The sequence below is a fragment of the Martes martes genome, assembly GCF_963455335.1.
Source record: "Martes martes genome assembly, chromosome: 4".
NCBI lineage: Eukaryota > Metazoa > Chordata > Mammalia > Carnivora > Mustelidae > Martes > Martes martes.
The window spans coordinates 97,903,191-97,912,976 of NC_137891.1; positions in this window are offsets into that span (position 1 = coordinate 97,903,191).

The following is a 9,786-nucleotide window of genomic DNA, read 5'->3' on the forward strand; positions in this document are numbered from 1 at the left end:
CTTCTAGTCTTCTTCCTTTCTCCTCCCCCTCAGGGTTTACAATAATTCTGACGTTGGAACGTTTCATGGTATCATTTATTTCCCTGATTCTGTTTTTGTGGCTTCTAAGCTGTTTATTCCAGGCTTCCTCCTGATCTTTTTTCTCTGTTTGTCTTCCAGATCACTAATTCTATCTTCTGCCTCAGTTACCCTACCTTTTAGAGAATTTAGATTAGATTGGAACTCATTGAGAATGTTGTGAACATCATCCTTGGTGACTTTCACTTCTGCCCTATTCAATTCCATTTTGTCATCAACGGCTTTCTGCAACCTAGCTATTGCCTGGATAATTGTTAGCCTGAATTCTGTTTCCAACATATTGTCTATGTCCATATCCAATAGCTCTGATGCAAAAGGCTCAGTCTCTGAATTTTTCTTCTGTTGGGCATTCCTCCTCCTAGTCATTTTGGTGAGAGATGGCTGAATGGAAGTGTAGCTGTATATATCGACCGTGGTGCAGGCAAGGGTGCACCCTGGAATGCTTCTGAGCAATCAAGAATCCCCACCCAAAAGAACGAAAAAAGAAAAAAGAGAGAAAGACAGGAAAAAAAGAAAGATAAAATAAAAGAGAAAGAAAAAGAAAGATAAAATAAAAGAGAAGGCTCAGCCCAGATGGGCCCCAAGGTAAGATTTATGAAGTATACAAACGAAAACAGACAAACAAAAAGACCAACAAAAGTAGATGACAAGAGAAAAATAAATAAATAAAAACAAAAAAGGAACCTCATCAAAAAGAACCCCAGGTATAAGATTTATATACTACCAAGACAAAAACAAATACACAGAAACACTGGCAGAAGAAAAAGATTGGAGAGTGGTTATAAATTCCTCAGGCGAGGAAGTTTATTTTGATTCTTCCTGGATGTATCTTGATATCTTTGTTAAAGGACTCAACTTTCCTAAGATAAAGGGGGATTAAAAACTGGTTTACCTATAGGGGTAGCATTGATTGGGGAAAGGGGATTACCTTGAAGCTTATCTCTATATGACTATTAAAAAAATAAAATAAAGTAAAATAAAATACAATTAAAAAATTAAAAAATAGGAAAGCAAAAGAAAAACATAGGTATATGTATCAAAAAGTTCAGTTTAAAAGATCATTATGGAATTTGATGTACTGGACATCTCATTGTGATGGTAAATAGGTTAAAAAGTTATATATATTTTAAAAAATGAAAAGAACCAGAATAGTGGGAACGAATTAAAAATAAAAGCTGTATCTATGATGTAGTGGTGGTTGTCCTCTTGTCTTCTTTTTTTTTTTTTTTTTTTTTTTTGGTTGGCTTTCTCGGGGACGGGTCTGCCATGTGGGTTTTCAGGGAGTCTTGCTAGAGTCAAGTCCTCCTGCCCCCATCAAGGGCGTGGACTCTGACGAAACCAGTTTTCAGGCTTTTGTTCTCTGGAGGTTTAGTTTGTTTGTTTGTTCATTTGTTTTCTCACCCCTTCATGGCTTTTGATGGTTTTTGGAGGTTTAGAGGAAAGTAAACTGCACCCAGACCTCCCTCTCAGAGAGAAGCCTTAGTCTGTTCCCCTCTCGGTGCTCCAGAGCATATAAATTCCCCCTCTGCTGCTGGCAGAGCACGTTCCCAGTCACAGTCTCTGGGGTCACAGGAACTCCCGCTTGTACCCAAAACCATGAGAAATACTAGCCGTGGCTGTCTGGGAAGCTCCAGACTGCCAGAGAGGTCCCAAGCAGTGATAGCGCACTGAGATTTTCATGCTGGCCCAGGCTGGAAGTGCTCAGACTCTCCGGGTCCAAGAGAGCTCCAGCTGGTGCCAGCACGCGCCTCTCTCAGAGGACAGTGTGGGGCGTGACTCAGACTCTGGTTGCATGGCGTGCGTGTGAAGAGTGCAAAAGACTGTGGTTCTGCCAGCTGGCGAGGCTCCCTCACCCTCATGGGTGCCACCACCCAGACGCTGTCAGGCGCGCTGGTGACTCAGGGATCAAGACCTGGCTTCTTTGCCACACTCTCTCTGGCTCAGCACCATAGGTGGCTGTCCTGGGTTGGCAGACTTATGCCCCTGTCCCTAACCACCCGATTCCCACAATTTCCCCCATACGATCCTTTGCTCTTTTTGAGTGCTTTCAACCAGACTCCAAGTTAATGCTGGTCCCCAATCACAGGGCACTCTCGTGTTGGGGTATTACTTTCCAATGGGTCACTTCTGGTGGCTCCCTGCCCCTTTTGTTTATCTTCCAATATCAGTCCGATGTTCCCACTCTGCTTTACCTGCCCACTGGCATCTTCTGCCCCAGTAGAGATCCAGAAGTGTGTAATTCTAATCTCAGGCTGATTTCATGGGTGATCAGAGTTCTTTGGTAGGTAATCAGCTCACTTTAGGGTACAGGTTGAAATGGCGCCTCCTCCTACTTCCCTGCCATCTTGTCTCTCCCCCTAACAGGATGTTTTTTAATCTCCAAGTGTTTGGGTTCCTTTCAAATTTCTTCTTGTGGTTGAGTTCCAGTTTCAAAGCATTGTGATTTGAAAATATGCAGGGAATAATCACAGTCTTTTGGTATCTCAATTGAGACCTGATTTATGACCCAGTATGTGATCTATTCTGGAGAAAGTTCCATGTGCCCTCAAAAAGATTGAGTATACTATTGATTTAGGATGGAATGTTCTGTTTATATTTGTGAAGTCCATCTGGTCCAGTGTGTCATTCAAAGCCCTTTTTTCTTTCTTGGTGTTCTGCTTAGATGATCTGTCCATTGTTGTGAGTGTGGTGTTGAGGTGTCCTACTATTAATGCATTATTGCCAATGTGTTTCTTTACTTTGGTTACTAATTGGTTCATATAATTGGCTGTTCCCATGTTGGAGGCATAGATATTTACAATTGTTAGATCATCTTGCTGGATAGACCCTTTAAGTATGATATAGTGTCGCTCTTCATCTCTTACTACAGTTTTTGGTTTAAAATATAATTTGTCTGATATGAGGATTGCTACCCCAGATTTCATTTTGAGGTCCACTAGCTTGGTAAATTGTTCTCCATCCCCTCACTTCCAATCTGTAGGTGTCTTTAGTTTCAAAATGAGTCTCTTGTGGACGGCATGTGGATGAGTCTTGCTTTTTTATCCAATCTGAAACCCTCTGTCTTTTGATTGGAGCATTTAGCCCATTTACATTCAGAGTAACTACTGTAAGATATGAATTTAGTGTCATTGTATTGCTTGTAAGGTCCATCTTTCTGTAGATTGTCTATGTTACTCTTGGGCTCTCTGTTCTCTTATGGTATCCCCCTTAATATTTCTTGCAGGGCTGGCTTGGTGATCACATATTCTTTCAGTTTCCATCTGTCCTAGAAACCCTCTATCTCTCCTTCCATTCTGAATGATAGCCTTGCTGGATAAAGTATTCTTGGCTACATGTTCTTCTCATTTAGTACCCTAAATATGTCTTGCCAGCCCTTTCTGGCCTGCCAGCTTTCTGTGGGTAGGTCTGATGTTATTCTGATTTTTGTCCCTTGATACAGAAGGAACCTCCTCTCCCTAGCTTTTCTCAGCATATATTCATTGCCTCTGAGATTTGCAAGCTTCACTCTTATATGTTGGGGTGTTGATCTGTTTTTATTGATTTTTGGAGGGATCTTTTCTGCCTCTTGGACATGAATCCTTGCTTCTTCTCCAGATTCCAGAAGTTACTCAAATTTACCTTCTAGTCCCCCCCCCCCACCCCGGCCATCTACCCTCTCTGCGATCCTGATAATTCAGACATTGGTTTGTTTCAAGGCATCATTAAATCCTTGAAAACTTTCTTCATGGGCTATTAGTTGTCTTTCTCTCTTTTTCTCAACTTTCTTTCTATCAGCTTGTCCTCTAGATCACTTATTCTCTCTTCTGCCTCATTAACTCTAGCTGTTAGAACATCCAATTTAGCCTGCATCTCATTCATAACATTTTTAAGTTCAGCCTGATTAGATCTCATTTCTGCCCTTAGAGATTCTGTATTTTCACTTATGCATTTTCAAGTCTATCTATTAACTTCATAATTGCTATCCTGAACTCCATCTCTGACATCATATGTGTGTGTGTGTGTGTGTGTGTGTGTGTGTGTGTGTGTATATATATATATATATATACTCTGTGGCAGAGAACATTGCCTCTGTTTCTTTCCTTTGTTATGAGTTCCTCTTTCTAGTTATTCTGCCCAGGGAAGGATAGGTAAGTGAATGAACTGAGTACAAAATATCAACCACGACCCAAGCAAAATGCACCCTCGAAAAAAGTCTGAAGTGGTCTGAAGCTACCATAGAAAAGCACACAAACCCAAAATGCAATAAAACTGTAACATGAGGAAACACTTGGAACTCAATATACTATTCTCCCTTGGTGCTGGAGTTTGTTTGTTTTTTTTTATAATTTTTTTAAAGATTTTATTTATTTATTTCACAGAGAGATCACAAGTAGGCAGAGAATCAGGCAGAGAGAGGGGGAAGCAGGCAGAGAGAGGGGGGAAGCAGGCTCCCTGCTGAGCAGAGAGCCAGACGAGGGGCTCGATTCCAGGACTCGATCCCAGGACCCTGAGATCATGACCTGAGCTGAAGGCAGAGGCTTAAACCACTGAGCCACCCAGGTGCCCCCCTTGGTGCTGGAGTTTTACAGTCTCATGGGATCCATAAGCTTTTCATTCATCTGTCCTTCTAGTCTGTCTTCTGGGGGTGGGGCCTCCTGTGCTGCTCCTAAGGTGTCTTTGTCTGAACGGAGTTTCCCCACCCCTTGTTGGGGGATGGGCTTAATGTAAGCTGGTCCTCTGTGTGGCTTTTGCTCCCTGGCAACTTTCAGCACCTCTTAAAAGAGGGTCAGAGCAAAAGTGACCATACCCAAATCTCCATCCCAGAGACATAAGTTTGCAGTGTCACCTCTTCAATAAGCCCTCTGAGTCAGACAGAATCCAATTCTGTGTGTGCCAAAGTCTGCAAACTCCCATGGTTCATACCCACTGCAATCCTCCCCAAGGGGGGTAATACCAGGGAGCCATGAGCGTCACTGTGCTTTGTGTCTTTGTGACTGTGAGCATGTGTGGGCTCATGTGTACACCTTGCTCCACTGTTCCCATTTCATGGCTGAGTGCCACCCTATTGTCCTTTCCAGGGTCTCTACCTCCCCGAGAGCCATTGTCTAGGTATGGGCACACCCGTGTCATCACTCCCAGGATTGGTAACTGACCCACATGTTCTGGTCCTTTTCCAGGTTCTCAGGCAAAGAGTAGTCTCCCTACCAACCCTGCTCATGGTTTATGGTGACCAAAGCTGAAGTCCCTCCTGGGCTCACTGACCATAAACAGTTTCCCAGCTCCACTGCTTGGGCACTCTATCAGTTCAGGCACTCTCATTCTTTCTGTCTCCTGGGATTCTGAGACCACAATGATCCACATAGAATTCTGTACTTTTAATTCCCTGAGCCCTTTTCAGAAAGGGATGTCTCTCACTGGAGCAGGTTTCTAAAGGTTCCAATCTTGTGCTCCAGTGTTATATCACTTTCTGGCAGCAAGCTTATGGAGGCTCCTTCCCTCCTCCATTTATCTTCTGATATTTCCCTGCAGATTTATGACTTCCCTCTTCCTACCTTGCAAAAAGCAGTTGCTTTTCCTCTTGTAGAGTTCCAGATATTCTCAGGCTGATTTCATGGGTGTTCAGAATGGTTTGATAGATATCAAGCTAAATTCAAAGGACCAAATGAAATGTCCTCTACTCTACCACCATCTTCAAGAAGTAAGTATATTGAATCAGTAATAATAAAAAAAAACTCCCAATAAGGAAAAAGTCCAGGACCAGATGCCTTCTCTGGTGAAATCTATCAAAGATTTAAAGAAGAATTAACAACAGCACTTTTCAAACTTTTCCAGAAAGTTGAAGAGGGAACACTCCCAAACTTGTTTTGTGAAACCAACATTACCTAATACCAAAGCTAGACAATGATACAAGAAAAGAAACTTACAGATCAATATTTTTGGTGAATACTGATATAAAAACCCTTTACAATACTAGCAAAACAAATTCAAATATAGGTTAAAAGGATCCTACATCATAATAAAGTGGGTTTTATCCCTGGAATGCAAGGATGATTCAATATAAGCAAATCAGTAAAAGTGATATACCACATTAACAGAATGAAGGTAAAATCATCGATCATTTCAGTAGATGCAGAAAAATCATTTTACCAATTTAACTTGCTTTCATAATAAAATATATTTTCAACAGATTAGGGATAGAAGAAATGTACCTCAGCATAATAAAGTCCATAAATGAAAAGCTTACAGTGAACATAAAACTCAAATGTAAAAAGCTAAGAACTTTTCCTCTAAGATCAGGAACAAGACAAGGATTCCCACTCTCAACACTTATATTCAACATAGTACTAGAAGTTCTAGTCAGAACAATTAGGCAAGAAAAGGAAATAAATGACATCCAAGTCAGGGAAGAAGAAGAGAAACTGCCTCCATTTGCAAATGACATTATCTTATATATGGTAAACCCTAAGATCCCACCAAACAGCCATTAGAACTAATCAACAAATCTAGTAAAGTTACAGGATACAAAATCGATGTATTAAATCAGTTGCATTTATATACACTAACAATGAACTAACTGCAAGGCAAATTAAGAAAGCAATGCCATGAGCAGACACTTCTCCAGAGAAGACATACAAATGGCTAACAGACACATGAAAAAACGTTCATCATCATTGGCCATTAGGGAAATTCGAATCAAAACCACATTGAGATACCACCTTACACCAGTTAGAATGGCAAAAATTAACAAGGCAGGAAACAATAAATGTCAGAGAGGATGTGGAGAAAGGTGAACACTCTTACATTTGTTGGTGAGAATGCAAATTGGTGCAGCCACTTTGGAAAAGAGTGTGGAAGTTCCTCAAAAAATTAAAAATAAGGGACACCTGGGTGGCTCAGTTGGTTAAGCCTCTGCCTTCTGCTCAGGTCATGATCCCAGGGTCCTGGGATGGAGCCCCACATTGGGCTCCCTGCTTGGTGGAGGGCATGCTTCTCCCTCTCCCTGCCACTCTGCCTACCTGTGCTCTCTCTGTCAAATAAATAAATAAAATCTTAAAAAAAATAAAAATAAAACTACCCTATGGCCCAGATAGTGCACCAATGGATATTTATCCCCAAGATACAGATGTAGTGAAAAGAAGGGCCATATGCAACCCAATGTCCATAGCAGCAAAGTCCACAATAGCCAAAATGTGGAGAGAGCCAAGATGCCCTTCAACAGATGAATGGCTAACTTAGTGGTGGTTTTTTTTTTTTAACTCTTTTATCTCTTTGGTAGATGACTTCCTGAAGTCTTCCATTCTTTTCTCAAGCCCAGTGAGTAACCTTATCCTTATTGCTTTAAAATCTTGATCAGGCATGTTACTTATATCTGTTTCACTTAGGTCTCTGGCCATAACCTTATCTTATTCTTTCATTTGGCATGAATTCCTCCACCCTGGCATTTTATGTAAGTCTCTGTGTTCTTCTGTGTATTAGAAATTCCTGTTAGGTTTCCTGCTCCAGAGATTAATGGCTTTATGAAGAAGAGGCCATATAGTCTAGGATCTGGTGCTTCAGGGGGTGTCTCTTTGTCCTGTGTGTGTTCTGCTATTGTGTTTTTGACTGCGCTATCCTTCAGGCCAATCTGTGGAGGCTCTCCTTGCCTACAGTGGGCAGTGTCTGGACCTTTGCCAGAATCTGGTAACTTTTGTCCTAGTGTGCTCTGGTCTGCTTGTTAAACAAGACCTGATATTAATTCCACTAGAACTGAAGCCCTGCAGAAATGTTTGGTTGGGAGAAGTGGTGTGGGCAGGGGTTCTGCTGGTCTTCTGGGGAAGGGGTTTGCCACACCAGGACTTAGACAAATTTGATGAAGAAGGACAGTACTATGAGAGTGCAGGGGTGTGGACTTTGGGGTAAGCGGGCTAGGTAGCCAATTTTGTTACTGTGCTGCTTACTGCAGGTTGCTCTGCTCTTATGCTGAGGGGTAGGAAAATGGGGCCAGTTTCTTTGTCCCTGGAGCAACGTGGGAGGCAACAGAAATAATTTAAATAATTTAAAACTTCCTTTCTCCAACCTGTTCTTTCACTATGTTCTCTAACTGTTCTCCACCCAACTGCAGCTATCTTCTTCCCTTGCCACATACATTCATTGCTTTAAAACAGCCTTCAGCTCCCTCAGAAACATTTATTAAAATGTTTCCCTTTTATAATTTAGATAAAGGAACCAGCAGCAAATGGTAGTTCATCACTGTAGTAGGATTCAGCAAGTGTTGAATTATAACTGCTGTTCATAATATTTGCAAAGAAAAATCTCTATTGTATTCAGTTATTTTCCCTTTTTATCCTGTCTTTTGCTTACTTGTATCTTTTTTTTTTTTTGGCTTGACCAATCTTGCTAAGTTTATCTCTCCTTTTTACAGATTTTATTTATTTACTTCGGGGGGGGGAGGGGGAAAGGGAGAAAAAAAATTCCAAGCAGATTCTGCACTGAGCAAAGAGCATGATGTGGGGCTTGGTTTTGAGACCCAGAGGTTCTGAACTGAGCTGAAACCAAGTCAGATTCTCAACTGATTGAGCCACCCAGGTGCCACATAACAGTTTATTTCTGTCATTGGTCTTATCAAAGAACAAGCTCTGGTCTTGTGAGTTTAATGAAAAAAATTTGTTTTATACTTCACTTATTCTTGTTTCTTTTGGTTTTGTTTTTTCTAATACTTTTCTTTGACTCTTTATTTTTTCTGTGTTCCAAGATTCATTGTTTATGCACCACACCCAGTGCTCCATGCAGTCCCTGCCCTCCTTAATACCCACCAACAAGCTCACCTATCCCTCCATCCTCCTTCCCTCCAAAACCCACAGTTTGTTTCTCAGTGTCCACAGTCTCTCATGCTTTGTCTCCCCCTCCAATTTCCCCCAATCCACTTTTCCTTTCCTTCTCCTAATGTCTTCCATATTTTCTAATACGTTTTACATTGAATGCTTAACTCATTTGCTTTAATCTTATTTTATGACAACTGTACTTAAGTCCCTTAATTTCCATCATTTCTTCTTTAATTCAAGGGTAATTTAGTAATAGCTTATTTAGTTCCTAAATGTCTCAAAGGTATTCTTTATTATCTGAACTGCTAATTTAATCAATTTGCAGTTGGAAAACATAGTCTGTATAGTATTGGTTCTTTGGAACTATCAGGGTTTCCTTTATTACCATTACCATTATATGGCTATTTTCATACATATTCTACATATGCTTAAAAATAATGGTAAACTAGGTGTCTTACTGGCTCAATCAGAAGAACATGTTACTCTTGATCTTGGGGTTATGGGTTACTTAAGTAACAAATTAATTAATTAAGAAAATGGTAAACTATCCAATGAATGGAGTTATTTATCTATCTACTGGATTGAATAGGTTTATTGTTTAGAAATTTGTTATCTATGCCAGTTCTTTGTCTGCTTCAACTATTAATTTCTCAGAGTTGTGTGTGCAAAATCATCCTCTACATGTAGACTTATGAATCTACTCATTTCTGTCAGTTCTTTAAATTTGTCACTATCTTTTGCTATCAAAATATATATTTTAATATGCTCTAATTTCTTTTTGGTCTTACTCTCATCCCTTTATTCTGTTATGTTATTCTCTGTGCACCAGTTTCTTTAACTGTAGTAATTTTTACTAGTTGTTGAGTAAGAGTTAATATTCATAAAATACTTGAATAGTGTTTGGCAAAGAATTTCATAAGTGTTTAGT